The following is a 13,132-nucleotide window of genomic DNA, read 5'->3' as shown; positions in this document are numbered from 1 at the left end:
GGGACGGGGTGAAGTGGCCATGGACCCCCACTTTTCACCACTGGCCCGGCCCCTTGTCCCTCCTCTTCCCCCAGAGGCCCCACCCCCTAGCCACGCCCGAAGCTGGAGCCCAGCCCAGGTAAGAGAGGCCTGGGGAGCTCCACCAGCTATGGGGAGATGTGGACCCTCCACCTGCCCAGGGTGGGAGGGACTGAGAGCAGCACCTGGCCCATGTCCCCACCCCTCTGGGCTCCCTATCCAGAGCAGGTGAAAGGTGCATGACTCCCCACCTCTTACCATAACCCAGCTGTGGCTCTTTGGCCCCTGAGGCCCCACCCCGAGGCCAGGCTGGAAGTCAGAGCCAGGTCGGGGTAAGAGCCATGTGGACAGCTGGGAGGAGCTGAGGGTTCTCCACCTGCCCTGGGTGGGAGTCCAGTGGGTGAGAACATGGGCTGGGGGCTGCTCTCAGGCCCCGCACCCTGGGCAGGTGGAGGGGCCCAGGCTCCCTGGCCCAGCGTCTGGGTGGTGCAGGGCCTTGGGGAGAAGAAGAGGGGCAGGGGCGGGGCCACAGAGAGGCTGGGTCCCCCCACACACACTTTTAAGAAGAATTTGTTGCCCCTGAGACCTGTGCATTCTTTTTCTTTTCCTTCTGGTTTCTGAGCCTTGAGGCCAGACTCGGGCCATGTTCTCAGGCTATCTCCATATCCACTAAAGCCAGACATTTCCTTTTCGAAATGATAGCCAGGATCCTCTTGTAACCATATGCGTCCAGAAGCTGTGGCTCTCAGAAAACCAAATATCAGGAGACAATCACGTCACACTCAGCACCAAATCACCGGCCACTTTTGCAAAGCTTCTCTCAAACACTCCTCGAGTCAGCAGCCAGCCACTGTAACTACAACAGCCTACTACCACAGCACAGTGGAGTGAACTGCTCCTATAGCTCAGGTAGTGAAGGGCCTCGCCACTGAGGCTGAAGATCCCCGAGTGGATCCCTGCTGATGATGCAATTCCTTTGCTGGGGCAAAACAGCAGGTCCACGAGCCCATGGTGACAAAGCCACCTTCCCTACTTCAATCATCTTCTTAAATAATTCCCCCTCCCCAGTCAGCAGGTGCTAAAATTTATGCCTACTCAGGTCATGCCCCGCCCGCAGCCAGCAAGGTCTTCATGATTGCCATTGCCATAGTTGTTCAGAATTTAATAGAGGCAAGTTTCAACCCCAGATCCTCCCGCTCCAATAGCCCAGATGCTGGAGGTAAGGAATTGCTGGGGAGGGGTTGTGGCACACAAGTGAGCAGTTCTGACTCTATCCAGGAAAGGGCAGCAGCGATTTCACAGTTGTCCCACAGCATCTGTGGGCCGCCTGCAATAATAGCCATCTCTCAAAGTGCTTTAGGACAGAGATCAGGATTGTTATCCCCATTTTACAGATAGGAAACCAAGGCTCATGCCCCAGTGGAATCCTTGACAGAAGGTCTGACAGAAGTCTTGACAGAAGGACTGCACTCCACCCAGCTCCCATCCCCATCACGTCACAGGGGTGGGCTGGGGGAGGCAGTGAGATAGATGGGGCTGGGTGTAGGGCAGTCATGGCCAATGCGGTGCAGCTGTTCCCTGCTTCCCAGCAGGCCTATGGAAAACACAGCACTCCTGAAAACAGAACTCAGCCTGCTCTTTCGAGGCCCCAGTGCATCTCGTTCTCCTATTGCATAGCATCAGATCCTCTGCCCCGATCCTGCAACGACATAACCACAAACATACCTTTATGCACCTTGGTCCCATGGAGGGTCAGCTCAATGAACTAGAATCTGGGGATTCCTAATCTAGGGGCCCTATATATGGATCACCTCAGGCCTGTTCCTACAGTCCAGGACAAATGAGCCTGATGCAGGGGAAGGAACCTCTGGTAAGTATGCAGTTTGCTTTGATGTTGCAGGGACACATCTGTTCATTTACTCTCTTTTAATCAGGCTAAAAGAGGTAGTGAAAAAAACAATAGAGGTACACTTGCTATCTGCTTCTCATTCTCCTGTACAACTAGGCCGAGGGGGTCCTGCAGAAAAGTTTGTTTATGTGCGCAGGATTGTCCCGTGAATCCTCCGTACAGATCTCAAGGAAACTTTCTTGGAAGGTAGTCTGTAATCCTCTGCTGAAGGTTTATGGGGAGGGCTGCTTTATTCCTTCCACTGTAGTAGGACACTTTCCCATGCCACACATCAAGGCAGAGTTAGGCCAGGCACCCATGGGCAGCCGGTATAACAGGCTAGGGGAGGCTAAGCCTCCCCAAACAGCCGCTGATCTGCCACCTTTGAGAGAATGGATGCCTGGCCTCTGGCCCCACCTGCACTCCGCCATGAGGGCCCACTCCTGCTCTTCCCCCATGGCCCTGCCCACACTGCTTCTCTTCCTGCCCCCACTCCACCCCCTCCCCCGAAGCCCACACTCCCTGCCACTTGCTGAGTTGCTCCTCTCCTGGCAGACTAGAGGAGCGAGTGGCGACAGTGAGCAGTGGACAGGATGTGTGTGGGTTGAGCTCAGTATTTACTGAGAAGCAGTCTTATTATAGGGCTTCCTAGATACCAGTCCTAGCATGTCCAAAAGGTTTTCCCAAAAATCATGCATGTTACACCTTTTCATAGGATTTATCATCAGTACCAAATTCTTTGTTATAAGACTTACCATTAGCAACAAACTTTGTATCATGAGATTTAACAATAACACCAAATCTTTTATGACAGGTAGGCATTTCCAAGTGTTTTTATTATACCACGCCTTCTGCTTGGACAGTTTGGTTTGTTCAATACCCATTGTGTCTTTCAACTCCTCCCTGAACCTTAGCATGTGTTCAGTTACTGGTTTTCCTTTCCCCTCAGTGTCCCTTTCAGTGTGGATGTGCTGGGTTGCCACCCTCTCCAGAGTGCCACCTGATGTCCTGGGGTCCCACTGAGTTCTACCAGCCTGGGCTTCCTCATCCTGTCCTAGCTCTCAAGCCTCCTTTAGCACACACGCACACAGGTAGGGCTACACACAGCTTCAAAAAGATACAGACACTGAGATCAGCTCTGTGTGGGAAGACTCAGCTCAGGGATTGCCCAGTACTCAAGTGCATACCCCCCTGGAGTGTACAGCATAAGCTCATGCAATTTTCTCCCTCCCTCAGTGTGGAGGAAGATATGCACAGCTTCCCCCACCTCCCACCTCCATCCCCATTATAAATTGCACAAGAAAACAAAACAAGTTTATTAACTACAAAAGATAGATTTTAAGTGATTATAAGGGATTACTGATCAAATAAAGGAAACATGCAAACTAAATTTAATATGCTAAAGAAACTGGTTACAAGTAGTAATTTCTCACCTTAAATGTTGGGTTAAGCAGGTTGCAGTGATTGTTGAAAACCAACTTCTTTTGCTTGCAACTTAGAGTTCCAGATATTCCTTTCACAGGCCAGACACCTTCTAGCCTTGGTCTAGTTCTTCCCCAGCTCAGTCTTAGGTGTTTTTAGCAGTCATCCTCAGCAGGGATTCAGTGAAAAAATGACCCTGATTAACTCACTCTTCAGGCTTAAATAGGATTTACATATGGCAGGAATCCTTTGATTCCCACCCCCTACTAGTGGAATAATATCAGCAGTCCAAGATTGTGTCCAGTACCAGGTGTCAAAGCAGCATCCCATGAAACTTCTCAGGAAAGTGGGAGATTAGCATCTTCCAAGTCTTATTGTTCTCCCTAATGGCCCATTCAGGCTGACTGCCTACTGTTTGGTGGGCATTCCCCAGGTGCAAACACATTTGCAATTGTTACATAGTCAATATTCCTAACTTCATATACAGAAATGATACAGGCATACAAATAGGATAATCACATTTAGTAAATAATAACCTTTCCAATGATATCTCACATGACCATCTTGCATAAAACATCTAATACTTATAACATATTCATATCATAACAATATCTCTATGAAGAATATTGGGTATAGTGTCACAATGGGATCCCAGTCTAAAGCCATCTTTGGGGTCTTGGTATTCCAGGGTCTGGTGAGGTAACGATGTAAGGGGACTTTGCATGTTGTCTAGCCCTCTGTGGAGCTACTTCCCAACCCCTGAAACTCTCCCTAAAGTCAAACTGTTTGCTCACCTTGCACAAGAGATTCACCAAAATCTGGCTGCACTCCCCTGTGTTTGCCAGCAGTGGATTTGCCATGGCCACTGACATGAAGACATCCTGTGTACGGCTTCATGAGCCATGGCATTAAGGGGTAGGCTGGGTCCCCAAGGATACATATAGGCATTTCAACATCCCCAACAGTTATTTTCTGGTCTGGGAATAAAGTCCCTTCCTGCAGCTTTTGAAACAGACCAGAGTTCCTGAAGATGCGAGCATCATGCACCTTTCCCGGCCATCCCACATTGATGTTGGTGAAACATCCCTTGTGATCCACCAGAGCTTGCAGCACTATCGAAAAGTACCCCTTGCGGTTTATGTACTCGGCGGCTTGGTGCTCCGGTGCCAAGACAGGGATATGGGTTCCGTCTATAGCCCCACCACAGTTAGGGAATCCCATTGCAGCAAAGCCATCCACTATGACCTGCACATTTCCCAGGGTCACTACCCTTGATATCAGCAGATCTTTGATTGCGTGGGCTACTTGCATCACAGCAGCCCCCACAGTAGATTTGCCCACTCCAAATTGATTCCCAACTGACCGGTAGCTGTCTGGCGTTGCAAGCTTCCACAGGGCTATCGCCACTCGCTTCTCAACTGTGAGGGCTGCTCTCATCTTGGTATTCATGCGCCTCAGGGCAGGGGAAAGCAAGTCACAAAGTTCCATGAAAGTGCCCTTACGCATGCGAAAGTTTCGCAGCCACTGGGAATCGTCCCAGATCTGCAACACTATGCGGTCCCACCAGTCTGTGCTTGTTACCCGAGCCCAGAATCGGCGTTCCACAGCATGAACCTGCCCCATTAGCACCATGATGCATGCATTGGCAGGGCCCATGCTTTCAGAGAAATCTGTGTCCATGTCCTGATCACTCACGTGACCGCGCTGACGTCGCCTCCTCGCCCGGTATCGCTTTGCCAGGTTCTGGTGCTGCATATACTGCTGGATAATGCGTGTGGTGTTTAATGTGCCCCTAATTGCCAAAGTGAGCTGAGCGGCCTCCATGCTTGCCTTGGTATGGCGTCCGCACAGAAAAAAGGCGCGGAACGATTGTCTGCCGTTGCTCTGACGGAGGGAGGGGCGACTGACGACACGGCTTTCAGGGTTGGCTTCAGGGAGCTAAAATCAACAAAGTGGGTGTCTTTACATCAAGGAGTATTTCAGGCAGGACTTCACGGAGGGTTCCAATAAGAAATGGTGCACCTAAGTTATCGTTCTTATTGGAACAAGGAGGTTAGCCTGGCCTCTGATTGATACATGGCTAGATTTACCTCGCTGCACCTTCTCTGTGAGTGACTGCAGTGTGACCTAGAGGAATGAGTCCCCTAGACAGGGGAGGAGGCAAATGAGTACAAAACAAATCTGGTCTCTTTCTTGTTTTGACCCACTCCATCTATCTTTTACATCTTTGGCTGGCAGCAGACGGTGCAGAAGGACTGCATGCCATCCACATCTCATGGCTGCTCGGCAGAAGATGGTACAGTATGACTGCTAGCCATCCTCATCTCTTGCCTGCCTGGCAGAAGATGGTACAATATGACTACTAGCAATCCTCATCTCTTGCCTGCCTGGCAGAAGATGGTACAGTACGACTGCTAGCAGTCCGTATCGCCTGCCCGCTCACCATAAGACGGTTCAATAGGACTGACTGCAGGACTAAAGAGAATGACCTGGTCAAGTCACTCCAAATTTAGTCCCTGCGCCCATGTCTGCCCAGGCGCTCCTGATCGACCTCACAGAGGTGACCAGGAGCACCTCGGACATGATGATGACGGCTACCAGTCGTACTGTACCGTCTGCTGCCACAAGGCAAGGGGTTGCTGCTACTGTGTAGCAATGCCATACCGCGTCTGCCAGCACCCAGAGACATAGGGTGACGGTTACCTGAGCGGGCTCCATGCTTGCAGTGGTATGGCGTCTGCACAGGTAACTCAGAAAAAAAGGCGCGAAATGATTGTCTGCCCTTGCTTTCACGGAGGGAGGGAGGGAACGGGGGCCTGACGATATGTACCCAGAACCACCCGCGACAATGTTTTAGCCCCATCAGGTATTGGGATCTCAACCCAGAATTCCAATGGGCAGCGGAGACTGCGGGAACTGTGGGATAGCTACCCACAGTGCAACGCTCCGGAAGTTGACTCTAGCCTCGGTACTGTGGAAGCGCTCCGCCGAGTTAATGCACTTAATGCACTTAGAGCATTTTCTGTGGGGACACACACACTCGAATATATAAAACCGATTTCTAAAAAAATGACTTCTATAAATTCGACCTTATTCCGTAGTGTAGACATACCCTTAGACTTGAGCCCAAACCAACCTTCTGTCTACACACAAATCTGACTTGGGCCTGAGCCAGGGTCCTGCTGGGACTTGGGTCCAAACTCCATTGTTTTGCAGTGTGGACACAGCTCCAGAGTCAGACTCTGAAAGTCCACCAATGCTGTCCCATAATCCCATGGGCCAGTGTTCTTTGTCCTCTCTATCCCAGGACAAACTAACAATTGAGTCCCAGGTAAAGGAAGCAAGCCCCCTTGTTCAAGTCCTGGAGCTGGATATGTAACCTTTCCATTTTATTTTGACCGCTGAGCTGAAAACACCGTGAAACTTCTCCCATATTTGGCAAAGGATGTCTTCATGTCAGTGGCCATGGCAAATGCACTGCTGGCAAACACAGGGGAGTGCAGCCAGATTTTGGTGAATCTCTTGTGCACGGTGAGCAAACAGTTTGACTTGAGGGAGAGTTTCAGGACTGACCACATGTTTGCTATTCGCTGGTACAAGCTGGCAGCTTGGGGAGTCACTGGACTGGTGACCAGCACAGGGAGCAGATAAAGGGAAGACTGACTACTGGAAAGCTAGGGATGAGAACCACACCACTGGGAGCTCATCATCATCCCGATCCTTTTATGAGGAGTTGGACGGGGTACTGGACCAAGCATGGAGCCATCACTGTAGTGGAGTGGCTGCCCCATTCCTATCCTAGATGGGGCTTCAGCAGGCCAGGGAGGCGGTATAGGTGGCCAATCAGAGAGGGCCTGTGAGGGAGCCAATCAGAGGCTGCATTAGAGACAGCCAATCAGAGCCAGACTCGGCCATATATAAAGACTGCCCAGGAAGGGAGTAGGCAGTGTCTCCCTGGTGGGCAAGGGAGGAGGGCTGGTTCCTCTGCTGGAAGGTAGCACCTTGGACAGAGCAGTGCTGGGGAAGGCCAGAAGGAGCTGGGGAGCTCTGGCAAAGGAAAACCACAGGCTGCTGGCCTAGGCCAGGCAGATGCATAGGGCTGAAGGGGAAGTGGCCCAGGGACAATAGCAGGGTAAGGGGAGAGAAGGAGGGCAGAGAGGCTGCTGCTAGAGGGTCCCTTGGTTGGGACCCAGAGTAGCGGGTGGGCCTGGGTCCCCCCCTTCCCCTTGTGCTACACTGGGCTGAAGAGGAGTGTGGCCCGATCCAGGCTGTGGCTGGGCCCTGCGATAAGGGGCTAGACTTAGAGGCTGTAGCTGGCCACTGCAACAGGTGCAGATTGTGGTCTGCTGATAACCCCACACCCCCGGGAAGGGGGTGAGACCGGAGTAGTGGGCACTGCTGGAGGGCAGTGTCCTGAAGAGGATGCTGCTGAGCGGGGAGCAATGAGGGTCCCCAAAGCAGCAGAGTAGATGAGGGGCAAGGCAGCACGTGAATAAGATGCTCCATGACTGGACAGAGCTAATTCCTGAAGCAACCAGTGGGAGGCGCCAGCGGTGATGAGTCCTAACCCTGTCACAAGTGATAGAGAATGCGGGGAACAACCAAGGCCTGCTAGAAGGACCCCTATGTACAAGATGGAGATGGACAAGCTCCTAAAATGGCTGCTGGAAAACCAGAAGCAACAGGCTGTACAACAGCAGACGCAGCTGTGGCAGCAACTGGCGGCGCAGCAGCAACTGCAGGCGATGCAAGTCTCAGGGAAGGCGGGGAGGAGGAATGCAGCGAGCAGCGGGGACTTCTGGGAGAGGGGTTTGGAGTAGAGGAGAGGAGGGACTCAGCCAGGCAGCGACGAGTGGTGGGGGCCTCAGGGAAGGGGTCTATTACACCTATCGTGCATAACCATAGGTGTAGTTTGACTTCTATATTTGGGGGGCAGCTGCAGTCAGGCCAAAATGGCCGTACATGGGGTGGCGGTGAATTCCATGCCTGCCCGAGACTAAGTTTGGGGGGGTCAACACCCCTTTGTCCCCTGAAACTATGCCCATGTTTAAAACATAATATCAATTCATAATTCCTCCCATAGTGTGGATACATACTCTTCACAATGATATTAATCACCAGTATGTTATGTGTTCATAAAAGACCTTACATGATGCATTAATGTTGTATTTAATCAGTTGATTCAGTTGCTTATTATTTGGGGTTTAGACCCCTCCCCCTGTCTTTATAGGTCAGATAAAGTTTCTCTTCTCTGCTGGGGTGTAACCACACTGTCTCTTAGCTTGATAGCTTTGTTTACCTTGTATCTAAAAATGGACCTTCATTGTCTCTGCTTTATGGCTGGGCTGGTCACAGAATCACAGACCCATTCCTTTGTCTAAGCAGATCTGTTTAACTCTCGCCAACATACCTGGTTTACATACAGTTCAGTTATAATTTTAGCAGATACCATTATGCTTAATACACCCTGCAGTCAAACATCATACAAGAATATTAATGATCAGTGAGTTATTAGTTTTCAAGTAATACCTCACAAGGCATATTTGGTACAAAGATTATTACAGTAATATGTAGGGTGTGACTACAGGGGCACATAGTGTCATAACCTCCAATTTCCCTCTTCATCCCACCCTGTTTATTTCTATTCTGTCTGTGGGATAAATCACTCAGAGTGTTGTGTTAAAAGCTATTGGAAGAATGAACAAAGATGAGATATTGTTATCCTGAAAAGTGCCAGGCCGCTCTTAGACAGCTATATGATCTACAGATATTTGCAGAGGTGCATGAAAATCAGGCTGTGCTAAACACATAGCCTGGGCTGCATCTGTCCCCATTTTCTGTTTCATATTTTTCCAGTGTTTCCCACAATCAATAAGGTTCTGACCACTGATGCCTAGAATATTTTCTGAATTGATTGGATGTGGCATTACAGACAGAAATGACCTCAAGTTGACTTGAAGGCCTTTGCAGTCTCAGCCAACTACCTCATAAACTCTCACTCAGCCCCAGAACCCGGCCCCTCTCACTGTGAGGAACCATCACATCACAGAGGCTAGGAAGGGAAACCAGGAAAAACACCCTCCTTCTAAGAATCCAGAACATTGGCACAAGGGATACCCGAGAAGGCACTAACAGTAAGGAGACCCAGGCCCATTTCCCTGGTCCATGCCTTTCCTGGCTGGTGGAAGAGAATCAAAAACATCTGGGGCCTCCCACGAACACAGCTGGCCAAGGTGGAATTTGTGAAGATGGAGGTGAAGCGCATTTGCAAATCTGGCCACTAGGGACATAGGCAGAATTGAGCCATGAGAAGGCAGAGGGGTCAGGGGCTGGAACCTGCCCTGGGAAGGACAAGGGGGCAGACAGCGAGTTTGTTCCAGTTGAAAGCCTTGGTTATGGCAAGAACAGCTCTATCATTATATCCCTGAATCTCCTCTCCCATGGGAGGGTATGCAGTCTCTCTTACACAGTATCTGGGGAATATAGAGGCTGATCCCCCTGAAATCTGGGGGCCCAGTGAAGAACACTGCACAGAATCTGACCCAGATGCTTCAGAGACCACCAACTTCTAATACCCGAGGAGACAGGAATCCCTTACCCAGTGAGGTCACAGCCTCATAATTCTGCTGTCTGACATCCCTGTAGAAGGCTCCCTGACCCAGGTCCAACAGAGTCCCCAGCCTCTTGGTGAAATACAGACACCTCCGCAGAGGTCACCAGCTCCCAGGCAGCCATTTCCCTTCTCCATCCCCTGGGAGGCTGCGACGATCTGGAGCAAAGTGTGAACGTTACTCTGCAGCCCATCGTGGCGAGAAGGGCAACTAGGGAGACTTCAGAAGGGGCTTTCATCCATTTCACACCCCAGTACCCCCCAGGATCTTTCCCGGCAGACAGATTCTAGATCAGGGTAGTCAACAGGCCGATTGTGGGCCAGACGCTTTTGAACAGACCGCAAAATCTTTTTATTGACTTATTATTATCATGATTGTTATAGTTTTTGTATTATTTTCTCTGAAGTCTGGACCTTGTCTATACCTTGACCAAGAAATTTGGACCTTGACAAAAAATAATTGATTACCCCTGTTCTAGATTCTGTGATGCAGCAAAAATGCTCAGTCACTTTACTACAGCACAGACCAGGTCCCTCCCACCAGTATTAAACCACAAAGATATTTTTAAACCCTCTGAACCAAATGCTATAAAAGTGTAGCGCCAAAGGAGCTGCTTTGGGGGATTCCCCTGACGTTGTCCCAGAGGGCAGCAGGTTGACTCAGCAATACAGGGACTTGGCAGAGGCAGGACCTGGCTTTTCCTCTCTGTTCCGCACCTTGTTCCTAGGAAAGTGAATCTGCCTAGGAAGATGCACAAATGGAGCTGGGCAGGGCTGGGACCCTGGAACTTCCCTCCCCATTTACTGCTCCTTCTGCCCCTGCCAGTCTCTCTCTCTCTCCCTCTCCCTGCATCCCTTTCTATTTCCTTCCCCTCTATCCAGGAGACTGAGGGGATTTGCTGTCCCATAGCTAGATCAGCTCCTGCAAGACCCAATGGCAGTGTGAGAGCCCATGTATGCTAGTGAGGGCAGCAGCTCCGGGAGCAGAGCTGGGACAAGGAGGGGCCGTATGTACACAGTCACTTTCCTGCCCAGCCCCAGCCCTTTCCCCTGGGTCTCTTTCATCCCCTGGAGTCTCTGCATATTGGCCAACTCCATGGGTGCTCTGGGGCTGGAGCGGAGTGGGGGTGGGAAGATACGGAGTGAGAGTAGGGCCCTGAGGGAGGAGGACAGAGTGCGGGTGGGGCCTCGGAGGAGGGGGTGGAGCAGGGGCAGGAAGAGGCAGAGTGAGGGCAAGGCCTTCGGGTAAGGGGCACAGTGGGGGCAGGGCCTTGGGGCAGAGTGGGGGTAGAGGACCCCGGGGGAAAAGGAAGAGTTGGTGCCTATGAGTCTCTGGTTCATGAGTTGATGTTGACAGAGCCCAGGCTGTCTTAGGGGGCTAGTTCCAGCCAACAGAGAAAGTCCACACCTCGGCTGGCCACAGAGGGAGCTTTTATGAAGGCCTCTCCCTGGCACAGATCCCACTGGGTGATCATCCTATAACTATGGCCTGCATTTTTTGCCTAATTGTATGAGTTTACATTTGGTCATACTGAAGTGCAAATTGTTTGCTGGGGACCAACTTAATAAGCAATCCAGATCGCTCTGTAAGAGTGACCTCTCCTCTTCATTAATTACTGGTCCCCCAATCTTTGTGTCATCTGCAAACTTTAGTGTTAGGATATAGATATTCAGGCCTGTCTGTAAAGGCCTGTACTCTAAGAATGTAGGTGTATTCTTATCACTTGGCTAGTCATAGAGGTATAAAAAAAAAGAATCAAAATCACTGTCTGCCAGTGTAAGGTCCTTCTCTTACTGTGACAGTCTGAGGCCCTGTTCTAAGGCTAAGGCCTTTGGCTAAGCAGCAGAGGCAGCCATAAGCTGGGAAGCGAATGGTCACATCCTCACATTCCAAACTAGTCACACTGAAATAAGGTGCTATTAGGCTGTTAGGAATACAATCCTGTCCTGATAGTGCCTATCACCTCCAGAGAAAGGGAAGTGCCTAGAAAATATAAAAGGAAACTTAGTTTGATAACATCCTGTCTGGCAAGAACTCACTTATCAATAGCTGGGATGTGAAATCCTCACTTCTGTATTGTTTTGTCATTATAGTTCCCACTTTGCTATTGTTTGTCTGTATAATCTCTGTCTGGTTCTATGATTGTTCCTGTCTGCTGTATAATTAATTTTGCTGGGTGTAAACTGATTAAGGTGGTGGGATATAATTGGTTACATAATCATGTTACAATATGTTTGGATTGGTTTGTTAAATTTCAGGAAAATGATTGGTTAAGGTATAGCTAAGCAGAACTCAAGTTTTACTATATAGTCTGCAGTCAATCAGGAAGTGAGGGAGTGGGTGGGTGTGTGGGTGGGGGAGATGGGAACAGGGAATGGGGGTAAGGAAATTGGAATCATATTTGGCTAAGGGCAGGAATGGGAACAGGGACAGAGGTGTAAAGCTCTGTGGTGTCAGAGCTGGGAAGGAGGATACTAAGGAAGGAAACTGGAAGTTCACCCCAATAAACATCGAACTGTTTGCACCTTTGGACTTCGGGTATTGTTGCTCTCTGTTCATGCGAGAAGGAGCAGGGAAGTAAGTGGGTGAAGGAATAAGCCCCCTAACATCTAGCAGGATAATTTTACATTTTCCTTCAGGTTGCTGATAAAAATGTTAAGTAATGTACTGCCAAGAATTGATCCCTGCAGGACCCCACTAGAAACACACCCGCTTCATGATGATTCCCCATTTACACTTACATTTTGACACCTGGTGGGTGAGGTAATATCTTTTATTGGACTAGCTGCTGTTGATGAAAGAGACACGCTTTCAACCTATACAGAGCTCTTCTTCAGGTCCTGTGTAAGCTTGAAAGCATGTCTGTCTCCTCAACAGAAGTTGGTTCAACATAGGATATTACCTCACCCACCTCGTTTCTCTAATATCCTGGGACTGACCCGGCTGCAACAATAGCACAAACAACATTTAGAAAAATGTCAGGTAGCCTGTTTTTAATCCATTTAATGTGTGCTGTGTTGATTTTGTCTAATTTTAGTTTTAAAATCAAAATCTTGTGCGGTACCAAGTCAAATGCCTTACAAACCTCTAAGTATATTACAGGAATATTATTACCTTTATCAACCAAACTTGCAATCTCATCAAAAAAAATATCAAGTTAGCTTGACAGGATCTGTTTTCCATAAACCCAGGT

The sequence above is a fragment of the Lepidochelys kempii genome, chromosome 14, assembly GCF_965140265.1.
Source record: "Lepidochelys kempii isolate rLepKem1 chromosome 14, rLepKem1.hap2, whole genome shotgun sequence".
In the NCBI taxonomy this organism is placed as follows: Eukaryota; Metazoa; Chordata; order Testudines; family Cheloniidae; genus Lepidochelys; species Lepidochelys kempii.
The sequence above is the reverse complement of the archived record's forward strand: the minus strand, read 5'-3'. Positions refer to the sequence as shown.